The sequence below is a fragment of the Schistocerca serialis genome, chromosome 1 (genome assembly GCF_023864345.2).
Source record: "Schistocerca serialis cubense isolate TAMUIC-IGC-003099 chromosome 1, iqSchSeri2.2, whole genome shotgun sequence".
In the NCBI taxonomy this organism is placed as follows: domain Eukaryota; kingdom Metazoa; phylum Arthropoda; class Insecta; order Orthoptera; family Acrididae; genus Schistocerca; species Schistocerca serialis.
In genome coordinates this window covers 895,259,558-895,272,865 of record NC_064638.1, presented here as the reverse complement: position 1 = coordinate 895,272,865, position 13,308 = coordinate 895,259,558, and the positions used below count along the sequence as shown (strand labels likewise).

The window sequence follows — 13,308 nt, the reverse complement described above, 5'->3', positions numbered from 1 at the left end:
GTTTCCTTATATTTGAAAATTCAGCCCTTAAAGGGGTGAAATAGGGGATGAAAATTTGTAAGAAAATGTTCTGTCACATTAAATTTTTAAATCTAAATCTATGAAAATTGGTGTTTCAATTCTCGGTTAGATCTGAAGGAATATGTGTTAGGTGACGACAGTTTCTATGGAAACATCACCACAAGAACGCAAAAGGCGTGATTAACAAAAAACCTTGGATTTCTTCTACCAGAATCACATTTTAGTCGCAAGTACTTTAGAAAAGGCCATGTTTCTATGACCTTAATTAACATGAAAAGTTTAGAAGCTTTTGCAATTTGTGAATAACATAAGAATTCGATTAAAGAAAAACAAAAGAGCCCGTGCAGACCATATGTTCTACATGAGTGAAGCAGCGGACGCTGAGCTTGTCTACAGTAATTCACAATGCACCACTTGAAGGAACAAAAGAATAAACCTACACCCCTACAGGTTCAAATGGTTCAAATGGCTCTAAGCACTATGGGACAACATCTGGGGTCATCAGTCCCCTAGAACTTAGAACTGCTTAAACCTAACTAACCTAAGGACATCACAGACGTCCATGCCCGAGGCAGGATTGGAACCTGCGACCGTAGCAGTCGCGCCGTTCCGGACTGAGCGCCTAGAACCGCTAGACCACCGCGGCCGGCCCACGGACAGCCCGAGCAAAAGAAACGCTTATCTGTAAAAGAACTCTATTGTTTCCTTGACTAATAAGAAACGATTTTTTGAGGATGTTTGTATTTGGTCACTGAGGAAGAGGGAAAAGAAATGACTACAACTTTCGAGGTGTGGTGTTGGAGGAGAACGGAATGACAGAAACTCAAAGGAAGAAGTGTTGACAAGAGCAGGAGTGGCAAGGAGCCTAATCAAAAAAAGTCACTGCTAGGAAGAAAATCACGGTTAGCTATCTAATCTGCAATTCATCCCAGTTCATTACTCTATTTGAAGGAATAGTGGAGGGAAGGAAACAGAGAGCACGGTAGAGACATCGGTGTATGGATGAAATTAAAATGCAGAAGATACGTGAACACCAAAGACTAGCAACTAGAAGGGAGGAAGTATGTGCGAGCCAACCAACTTCCAAGCTGCTTCGAAAAAGGTCGCTTTAATAACTACGGTACTCCTTTTTAACTTCATTTGTATCAAGTCTGTGTTCGAGTTCTGCAGGTTGTCAAAAGGGTCAGTATAGTTACGTATTTACGTAATTTTGTTTAATGAGCTTTAGCTGCTGCAGCGCCGCGCGGGATTAGCCGAGCGGTCTCAGGCGCTGCAGTCACGGACTGTGCGGCTGGTCCCGGCGGAGATTCGAGTCCTCCCTCGGGCATGGGTGTGTGTCTTTGTCTTTGTCCTTTGAACATTTTTTGAAATGCTGCAGCTGCCTTGTGCAAAATCACAGTTTCTTTAGCCATATTGTTTTTCGAGTTACTTATTATTGTCTACACGAGTTTTGAGATGCACTTACTTTCATGTTGCGATCAACATCCCTTTTTTTTCTAACGTTATGTACATATTTTGTGCACTTTTTCACGAGCTGCTATTCATACTTTGAACAGTATACGCAGTTATACTGCTACATGCGTCACGTACCCGTCATAAACGTTCGTTGTTATCGGGATTAATATGTTCTAAAATCACCTCCGAAGTCAGTTGCGTTATGTAAATAAATGGTGAAAAAAAATCAAACTTCGGATTAGTATGTATATGAATGGAATGGTGAAGCTCTATACGACGTCAGATTCATTATCTGATGATTTCTTTTTTTATGTGTGGCTAAGGTGTGTTCGCCTGCGTAGCTCAGTGGTTACTCTAGATGGCTGTCATGCGACTCCTGGTACTACCAAGGAGTTTTACTTGGTGGGAGGGCATGCCCCACCATACCGCATCCCGCATGACCGCACATGGTACAGGATTGCACAGCGGCCGACCGACATCGCATGGTCTTCAGGGCCTGATCGCGGAGTTTCGTTTTTTCGTGACTGTGGTGTGAGCCGATTTGAGGTAAGGGATTGAGAACAAGGAGAAACTAAAACACAGTTTTACGTAAACAAATAAATGTAACTACAAATAGCCAATGATAAATTTGTGTGCTTACAAGTAGTTTTCAGCTAATGTCGTTTCCCACTTCTCAGCTTCCCCGGTTTACGGTATTCCTAAACCCCCTCTTAGCGATTGCTGAAGTCCGCAGCTTCCTTAACATCTGTGAGCCACCTTCTAAGCATTCGATATCGTTTCTCTTTGTTTCGTCTGGTATCCATCTCCATACCTTCTTTAGCCATTTAATATGGCCCGTTCTTTCTGAAAGATCCTCTTCATGACATCGTATAGAGCTTCACCTTTCCATTCATGCACGTACTTATGCGAAGTTTACAACCTCTTCATTTCAGTAGCATACAAGATACTGCCCTCTGTTTCCATAATTTTTCTTATTTCTTCATTTCTCATGTGCTGAGCTAATTTGTTTTATAGATAGATTGTTGATGATTATGAAGACAGTTTTGGGTAGCTCGAATGGAAAAATAACAGATCGCGTAGATAACGCAAAATTTATACCATATATTGTACATCAAGTTACTGAACTGGACATCGGACAGGAAAAACAGAAGAAAATTTATTTAAATTTGTCAGAGCTGTATTTAGTGAGTAAATGTTATAGATAATTTTTGTGAGAGACACTTTTTTTGGATAGCTCTGTTTTATAGTCCAGGATGTCATCGGAGACACACGCTTGTGAGAATGAATTTCTGTTTTTCGAGCAGATAATCCTTTCACTTTCATTGGCCAGACGTAGAATTTGATGACTGCTGAGGGCAGTGATTCAATTCACAGCCGCGGGCTTACCCACTACTTTCAGTCAAAAAATAAATCAGAATGTGCACATCGCTTAGCTCAGAAATATTTACAATTTAAAAGGAAATTCGAGCACTGAAGAAAGAGTTTTTCTAACGTTTTGAGGGATGTAGGGTACGTCCAAATACTTGGATAAAAGAGCATCTGAAAGGTTTAGCATATTAAGTGGAAGTTATTGAAGACCTTATACCTAGAGGCTATGTTGGCGTGGTGAGCTCAGCACAGTGAGAACTGTTCGGTAATGCTTCCATAGGGATAGTTGTGGAAAAGATGAAAATGTGGAGGAACAGAATCCAAACTGTCTGCAGTCTAAAATTTGGCTTGATCACAGAAAAAAGCCGGCATGACTATGCGTTGTTTGGTAGGACTCCTTCCTGCTCCTTTGCACCGTGGTAATTAGTACAGAAAGTAATTGCTCTGCCAATGCGCAGAAAAATCGAGAAATCTAAGGCGTATTGTGCAGAATTCCATGAAGCGTCCGATATTCATACGGAATTTGCAGGTAAATGCGAAGCCTCCCCTATGGCCCTCGTTAATTAATGAAATGTCTGAAACAACAGTCCTAAAGCAAAAAGAACTGCAATGCACTTAGAGAAGGGTTAATTACTCACTTCAGCGAGGAAGCTGTATAATACATTATTTGTGTGAGTATTAATCACCTAAACATCTCAAAACTTTCACTGGAAATTAATTCTTTTGTAGTCCAGATACCTCGAAATTAGTCCACATTAAGTTCCTTTGTACCAGTTTGTATGTAATAATGCGGAAACTTTTACGGCGAATGTACAGACGTCTTTGCTTTTCTAAAAATGTAAGAAAACTGCAGACCGTTAGAAGATTTATAGAGAACAAAGTTCAACGGCCCCGCTCTGATCACCAAATAGCAGTGAAATAACTGTCCGAAATCAATTTCATACGATGAAGCCATCCGAAACATATCCAAGAACGTAGTACGCTTTATAACCACCCTATTAAATTGTTAAAAGCTTAGTCAGCCGGTGTCGTAATTATGAAATGAGAGTTCGTATGAATGTCAGTTAATAAATATTTCGCGTTAAGCGCCGTTGCGACAGAAGGAAAGGTCAATTGTAGAAACTAAGGCACTGAATATTATAAGTAACGTTATTAAGGAATACACCCGACTGTCTACATAAAATAAGAGGGCATGTACATTCGCGAGTGTGTGGTTCAAAATAAGAATTAATACCATGAAGCAAATGGGTCATAAGTATAGTTACGTCAGAACACACTCAGTTGTATGCGAACGTACGATCGGGATATAGGCACGTTCATACTATCGTTCCATGTGACCTGGGTAAAGAGAATTGTGGTTAAAATACATTTATTCATCTAAGAAAGAAAATAATCGGACTTCGTAATTAAATGAAAAGAAAGATTGCAGGTTCTGAATGTCGCGGCAAGTATGACCTAAATACTGAAACTGATATTGGCGGTTACGAAGGGAAAGAGGTGGACACATTCATGTACCTCTATTGTTGAGCAGCGCCGTCGTGAAAATCGTCGCCTCCATCTCTACACACAATCGAAATAATAATAACCTTCCAGAGTTACAAGAGCTGGCATCAATGGTAGCGTAAATGAGAAAGTCGTATTGTTTCAGAAGCTGCTTTGATTATTTAGTACAATTTCACTAGAAATTACACAACACTTCACTTGTACGTCTTCTCACCAGGGCATGAGAACAACGACAGATAACTAATACTAAAACTAATAAATGAATAACGTAAATTTTCTTTTGTCCGTCAGTGTTAAATACTTTTCAAATTAATCTTTGGTACGAGAGTTGAATACTTATCTACACATTTATCAATAAGAAAAAAATGCAAAAAAAAAAACGAAAACTCGGCCGTTGCAGCTAGGTGCCTGGAGGAAGCAGACGTGTGGTGACAGCTTTAAGCACTTTAGCACGTTAATGGGAGAAGTTATAAAATGATTTCAAAATGGTTTTTGTTAGATAATGTTCAGAGTTAGGATTTGTAGTTACCCAACAAATTAAAGAACGTAAAGAAAATGAAGTGTCTATGCAATATATATGTGTAGTTCATGGTTTGAAATCGATTTTGGTATAACTTAAGTTATCAGAGCAAAGTTATTTCAAATAACTAATTTCATGCCATTGCACAACTGGCATTATTCAAGTCAAGATATAATTTCATTAAGTAAACATCAGGGCCAAACGTTAATTTTTCAGTACCATCTTAATGCCATTGCACAAACGGCATTATTCTCTTAAACTTGATTGCTGCGTCGAATACATGTTTCATTACTGGCAAAATGGGGGAGTGCACGAAACAAGTTCGCAAATGCAGTCAGATGCAGGTTTGTTGAGTAATTATTTGGGAACAATTTTATCTTTGATACTTTCAGCCTTCATAATTTTGCAGTTTTAATGACCTGCAATACGTAATAGCGAATCACCAAGAAGCCACGATCGTATATCAATGGAACTTCGTACACGTACCTACCATCAGCAGGTATGTAAATGATTAGAGTTGATATTCTCCGTGACATCTAGCGGTGGCTTTTTTTTTTTATCATGCGTGATAGGGTATATAAAAGGCGTGAACAGCGTCAGATAGAGTGATCGCTGATGGACAAGTCAGATGCCGCGTAGTCGTGCGTGACGGCGTTGTCAGCACCTTACGGAGTTGGAGACGGACCCCATTACGGGTATTCGGTATTCGTTAGGTCGGTTGGTCGAATCGTGCAATATCGACATTTGTGGGGCGTTTGGATGTGACAGTGGCCTGATGCTTGGGAGAGTGAGGGCAGGCATACTACTAGTCAAGGTTTCAGTCGAGCACATCCTACAACCACATGGAGAGGAACGCCGTACTGTACACCAAGCACATCGCAGAGACTTCAAATGTGTGCCAGTAATACGAGAACAAATAACGGAATCCGTTCGCTGCGACACTGTGTGTCATCCCACACCTTTGGTGGGAGACAACTGGACTATGGAATTACCGTCGCCGACCACGATGGCCGAGCGGTTCTGGGCGCTTCAGTCCGGAACCGTGCGACTGCTACGGTCGCAGGTTTGAATCCTGCCTGGGGCATGGATGTGTGTGATGTCCTTAGGTTAGTTAGGTTTAAGTAGTTCTAAGTTCTAGGGGACTGATGACCTCAGATGTTAAGTCCCATAGTGCTCAGAGCCATTTGAACCATTTTTGAATTACCGCCCCGAGCATAGGCTACTGTCAACATCACAACACAAACGGCTGCCTTTGGAATGTTGCCGCGACCAGAAAATATAGACTGCTGATAAATGGCACCACATTGTGTACAGCTATGAATCTTGGTTCTGCAGTACCAGGGATGATCTTTAAGGCCAAGTACGACGGCGGCCTGGGGCGAGGTCCAATGCTTCCAGTACCTTGGAGAGGTGCATCGATGTTACTCCTGGCATCATGGTCTCTGGAGCCGTCGGATATTACTTCAGGTCTTGGTTAGCTGTGATTTAGAAAACTGACTGCACGACGGACGTCTCGGACATCTGCGTCCTCACGTGTCACATTCCATGCGGTAGAATCGTCGCTCCATTTTTCTGAGTGATGTTCAGGTACGCTCGTGTCCAGCAAGATCCCCAGATCTGTCGCCGACAGAACATGAGCAGGATCAGCTCAGACATCAACTGCGTACCAGTGCCAGTATCCAAGACACGAAGTACAAATCATAATAGTTGTGGCCCACCTTGCCTCAGGTGCGGTATGGAGAGGCATGTGGTCATCACACGGTTTTCCCGGTCGTTGTCGGGGTTCTTGACCTTGGAACCGCTTTTGACTGGTCGAGTAACTCGTCAGTTGGCCTTCACGAGGCTGAGTGCACCCCGCACTAACTCTGCCACCAAGGAAAAATCTCTGGCAGTACAGGGAATCGAACCCGGATGCCGCACCCCCCCCCCCCCCCTCCCTAGCAGTCAGATGTGTGCTGATCACTAAGCTACGGAGGTGGACTCTCATTATTGACAGTTACTGTATGAATAAAGTCCAGGTATTTGCGGGCCATCAGTTACACTGCCTCAAGTCACACACACATCCTCTAACTGTAGTACTTTTAACATTAGATTACGAGGTGCGTAAGAAAAGTCATGAGACTGACAGTCCAGCGAGCGATCTGGCAACGCTGTGTCGCTCTACTTGTCCAGACCGGTGTGTTCATCCCTTCCAGATGCTCAGTTCGAGTAGCAGATCGGTAAAGCCATCATGTGACTTTTGGGAGCGCCATCATGGAAATTATGTCTTTGCTGTGAGTTACGAAAATGGAACAGCGAAACTTAGAGCAACTTTATGGCATCAAGTTCTCAGTTAAACTCGGGGAATTCGAGAGTGTGACCGTTGCAGTATTGGAAACAGGCCTATCGGGAACATTCCTTGTCAAGAGCACAGGTTTTTTTTTTTTTTTTTTTTTTTTTTTTTTTTTTTTTTTTTTTTTTTTTTTTTTTTTTTGCTGGTACAAATTATTTTTGTAAGGCCGAGGACAGGCTGAATACGAACCTCTCTCAGAGAGACCTTCAACTTCAAAAACCGACGAAAACTTCGAAAGTGTGCGTTGTCTTGTGAGATCAGACCGGTGTTTAACAGTAAGGATGACGGGTCACCTGTCAAACACTGTCACCGTACATGAAATTTTGACCTTAAGAGTTGCACATGCAAAAATCTCACAACTGAGAAGAAGGCCAAATGAAGAAACGTGAGAGTTGATCTTCTTGAGAGGATTGCCAGTGATCACCAATGGTTGAGTCGTGTGGTCACAGACGGATAAATCCTAGATTTTTGAGTACGACCCTGAGACAAAGAAGCAAAGTAAGGGGTGACACTTTGAGACATCTTCTTGACCAAAAACAAAAATTCGAATGAGTAAATCAAACATCAAAACGATGCTGATTTGCTATTTTTACAGTAGGGGAATCGTGCATAAAGAATATTTTCCTCCAGGACAAACTGTCAGCTAAGAGTTTTACAAAGATATCCTTGAAAGGCTCAGGAAGAGGGCGAATCGGATGAGAACGTGCATTGCAGACAGGTCGGTGCTACATCATGAGAACGCCCCATGTCACGCGGAATTTTTGACATCAAAAGGCACTGCTATTGTTCCACAACCCCATTATTCATCTGATTTCTTGTGACTTTTTTCTTTTCCAGAACTTTAAAAAGTCTTAAAATGACGTCATTTTGGGACTCTGGAGAACATTCAAAAACGTGTGACCGACATATTAAAGGCTCTACCAGTTGAAACCTTTCAGCGCTGCTAGCAAGACTGGGAACAACCACTCCGCCAGTGATTGTTGTTTGACACAAATAAAAACTTTGGTAGTTGGAAAATCAGTCTCATTACTCTTCTTACACAACTCATTTACGGTTTGATGAGTAGATTTCATACTTACGCGAAATACTGCACATCAATTTTTTGTTCTCCTTAATAGCCGGTAAATAGAAAACCCACAACTGATACTGGGTTCCAGGATTGTCATTTAGTAATTTAGATGTAGATACATACAAATTTTACCAAATATGGTGGTTCAAATGGTTCAAATGGCTCTGAGCACTATGGGACTTAACTGCTAAGGTCATCAGTCCCCTAGAACTTAGAACTACTTAAATCTAACTAACCTAAGGACATCACACACATCCATGCCCGAGGCAGGATTCGAACCTGCGACCGTAGCGGCCGCGCGGTTCCAGACTGTAGCGCCTTTAACCGCTTGGCCACCACGGCCGGCAAATACGGTGGTTGTCACTATTGGCTAAAATAGCCATTTATTAATTTAATTTTAATTAATTTGTGGTGAGGTCCTATGGGACCTAACTTCTCAAGTCACCGGTCTCTAGGCTTACACTGCTTAAACTAACTTACGCTAAGGGCTACACACACATACACACACGCATGCCCGAGGGAAGACTTGAACCTCCGACCGGGTGGGGGGAGGCGCGCGAAGTCATTTATTACTTGCGTAAGCAGCTAAATGTACTTACGACAACATCAGTTTACGACAACATTAAAACGCGACGCATTTCGATTGGGTATCACTTAACATCAGGCGTATACCGAGTAGTTACCATATTTGCTACTAAACGGAGACCTAAGCAAGAGAATGGCCCTATGCAGAATTCCATTGCTTGGGTAGGGAAGTGATGTTCGCAGTTTCTTTTTCTTTATTTGTGTGCTGTCGTACAGTATCGATATAACACCAGCAGAACGCATCCTGAGGTTGGCACTAAACCTCGCCAATCTGCCGGCAGCTTGCAGGTACACCTTCGGCTGTATGCACACAATGTCTACAAGCAGTTTACGGGCTGAGTCAGCCTAAACCTCAGTAGTTATAGTAGTCTGTATGTGAATGTGTTTGGTTACGACAACTTTACCTGTATAACGCACTGTCTCTCTCGGATTTGCTGTTGTAGCTGACTAAAGGCAGCGCTATTCTATTTACTCGTGCTTCTGTTCATTTCCGCTTTCTATTCCTCGGCACTCACCTCTGGCGGAACTAACAATTTTCGTATCGGCTTTCTGTCGGCTGCCTTCTACGACGTGGCCAGTCAGCCCGTATTAAATGGCAGGCTGACATAAGCATTAAGGAATTGAGTATGTGGATGCGTAATCTTGTCACGAAACACTTAACATCGTAACTTAGGCTTTTATGTTCAAAGTTCCCGTCATTTTTTACACTTTGCTGGTTTTATGAAGCCACAGAGCACAACATTTTGTTTCTATGTTAGATACTGCTTTAGATTCCAACGCCTCCAAAACTGCTATTTTCATTGTGATACGCCTCACACTCAACGTTCTTAACCATTCGTCCGTCATGTATGGAATTCTTATCGTTCAAAGCTTGCACGCTTTTAAATACATGAGTAGAGTGGTATATATTTCAATATAACACAGCTCCAAAGAGATTCTCTACAGAATATAGTGTCTAGTCTTTTAACGTTAATTTTTGCTTTGCTGTAACGTTTACTTGTAGTGAATGATAGAAGAGGTGGACCTGAGACAAATGCGTTCTCGAGACCGAAGATATTCAGCTGAAATTACGAGGGTTGCCCAGAAAGTAATGCATCGCGTTTTTGCGTCTTTTTTTCTTTTTCTTTCTCAGCCGAAAACAATACTACGGATGCGAAACGTTATATGTGAACTATTTCAAGTCTCCTGAGTGAGCGCACCCAGGGTCCCTCACATCCGACATGTAGTGTAGCTACAGGACAGTTTCAAAATGGCATGTACGGTACAAGCAACGTGCCGTCATTGAATTTCTCACTGCAGAGAAAGAAACTGTGTGGAAAATTCACAAATGCTTGTGTGAAGTCTATGGAACATCTGCTGTCGACAGAAGTACAAAAAATGGTTCAAATGGCTCTGAGCACTATGGGACTTAACAGCTGTGGTCATCAGTCCCCTAGAACTTAGAACTACTTAAACCTAACTAACCTAAGGACATCACACACATCCATGCCCGAGGCAGGATTCGAACCTGCGACCGTAGCAGTCGCGCGGTTCCGGACTGCGCGCCTAGAACCGCGAGACCACCGCGGCCGGCGACAGAAGTACAGTTAGTCGCTGGGCACGGAGGGTGAGGTCTTCAGAAGGCGGTTCGGCGGAGCTTCCACGATTTGCAGCGGTCGGGGAGCCCATCCACGGCTGTCTCACCTGACACACCTGACCTAGCCACCTCGTACTTTCACTTGTTTTTGCCATTAAAGGATGCCATTCGTGAAAGACATTTTGAGGAGATGCGGAGGTGATGCACTGGCTCCGCCACGAGAACAAGGATTGGTACCGACAGGGCATACACGCCCTTGTTTCGCGCTGGAGGAACGCCGTAGAATGGGATGGAGATTACGTCGAAAAATAGGATGTGTGGATGAACCACCATTCCTTCGTGCGTGTAATTCTCATTATGTTCCATAAAGAACTGTTGAAGAAAAAAATGCGATGCATTACTTTCTGGGCAATCCTCGTATCTAAACCATTTGAACGCAGTACAGTGAAATGGACAGTCCTCTCCAAGCGCTGGAAATATTACTACGAAGCCCAGTTTTATTGAAAAATGGTGGCAGGAAATTACTAGCTGCTCTTATTTCTTAGAGAGCAATATTTGTTCAAGCTGTGAGTTGATTAACAACTGTGGCGACTGTGATGACAGGGAGCGCACAAAGTAACTCGGCCTGCACATGCGCAGGACATCCCGGTAGGGGAAGGGGTAAGGTGCAACTCGACAGCTCAGGCCTATGCTCCAACACGTATCAAGAATGGCATGAGGTCTACAGCTAGCGAGTCTGCAAGCTACTGTCGTTCAGAGTCAATAGTTTCTCACCAGAGAACCGAAAAAGAAATAGCCACATAAACAAAGGAGCAACCAAAGCAAAAGGAAACCAACCACACACTGCAAGCAGCAAAATCATAAAACAAAAAATGGGGAAAAATTTTGTGCAGCGGACAATATCGCTTACTATGGTTCTGATATCATCATCTTGGACAGTTTCCAGCCACTGGCTGGGTCTGTCGGGAACACAAGTCTCTCCATCGTGTTCTGTCTTTCCACCATTCCCCCTCTTCCACCTTCGTCCAGTTCTCTCCTCTTCTCATCACACATTCCTTCACTCCCTTCACCCATCTATCTCTTGGTCTTCCTCTGGGAACATGCCTCGGATCATGGTACTGATAATCTAAATAAAAATGTAAATGTTTCTTTGTTCAAAAGCTTAAATTTCTGCAGGTTCTTCGCCGATGGCTTTGAAATTTTGATACAACAGTGCATTCAAGTATGTGCATGTTTTTACGTACCCACTGGATCACTTTTTAATATACACACACAGGGTGATTTAGCTGCCCCTACCTAACGGTTTTATGGAATACGGAACGCTTTCAAATATCATGTGAAAATTTTACACATTCTCTCGCCCACTACGTGCAAATTATTGGTCCTACACAAAAAATGAACAGGAGCTTTTTGCAGGAAACTTAATGTAGTTAAATTCTATACCTGGGAAAACTTTTTGCTAGAGGCTGTAGTTTCCAAATTAGTCAAGAAAAACGTACAAAAGTGCCCTTTCTTTCTTGAATAACTCGAAAACGTGGCCTCCCGCGAAAATGTATCCCAGTAGTATATTTACATTAAACTTCCCATAAAAATGTCCTGCTCAGTTTTCGCTGTGGAACTACTAGTTTGTGCGTAACGAGTGGGATAATCTCAATCTCACACATAGTTTTCGGAGAAAATAGTTCCAAATTACTTTTTATTTTTTTTAAGATGTATAGATCAACTGCAAAAACCGGCTGCGACAGAGGAACTGCTGTGCTATGCTGTGCTGTGAAAATGCGCAGTTGCGCTTAACTACAGCAGCAGGACATTTAAACCATTCGAAAAATGGTTACTCCCATATATATTCTTCCTCCTTATATATAATTTCAAATAAAATCGTTTACACAATTATGTGCCGTTTTGTTTTCTTCCTCGCAGTCGGAAAAAAGGAAAGTTGGATTTATAGCTTACCTCCTTATGATGAGAATACTACTACGGAATCTGAGTCGACCGAAACTTCGTAATTCAACCAGTTCGCAGATTAAGACTGCGCGAAATACTGTCATAGAGACTACTATCCTCACAGATGCAGCAGGAGGAGACGTCTCTCATACCCTGCATACCGATGATCCGAACCAAGTTACTCTTTTTAAGCTATTTCAGTTTCCGGACAAGGCTCCGTTACAAATAACGAGGCTCAGTCAAGGTCAGAGAGAGGGAGGGGAGCGGAATAAACTGATACAGAGAGGCGGAAGGAGGACACGAATGGAGAGAGGGAACAGGAGGAGATGGAGAGAGCGGGGTGGGGGGAGAGGAGGAAGTGGAGACATACAAAGACAGAGGAGGACATTGGCAGAGAGAACGAAGAAAGAAATTAGAACGTGTGTTCAATTCTGACCCATATTTAGCAGTTGCAAAGCATTGCTAGGTTCGCAAGTGTTAAGTAATCAAATGTGTCACATGGCAATTATGTGCCAGTGTCTTGATATGCTGTCCGGCAGTATTACATTTCTGAAGTAGTGAGGCCTTTAGGAAGCACCTTTAGCTGCCCCCCCACCCCCACCCCCTCCAACCCGCTCTTCTTTATTCTCTGTATTGAGCGACTGGAATTGCTGGCAGTTCGCGCAACGCTGTCACGCACAGTATTTAATGAGATTTTCGTTTGCTCATTAGCCTCTGCCGACAAAAATTTAATGGCATTGCATATAATCACACGTTGCTGATTACAGAGAATTTTCCCTGCACCTATTCTGCATGAAAACAGTGCTATCACGCTACGTAGCAAAGAGATAGGAATGTGGAACGTCGAAGTGTGGAATTTGGCAGGCGACAGTCAATTTAGGCCGTCGCGCCTTCAGAACACTGGAATGGAAACGCCAGGCGTTCACAACGAGAAA

General features: G+C 42.7%; 1 protein-coding gene across 2 annotated transcripts in view; it reads left to right on the top strand.

The window, feature by feature from the left end:
• Nucleotides 1-13,308, top strand: part of LOC126411634 (cadherin-87A) — a 709,414-nt gene that overhangs the window by 402,732 nt on the left and 293,374 nt on the right. The gene's annotated exons all lie outside the window — the stretch shown is intronic.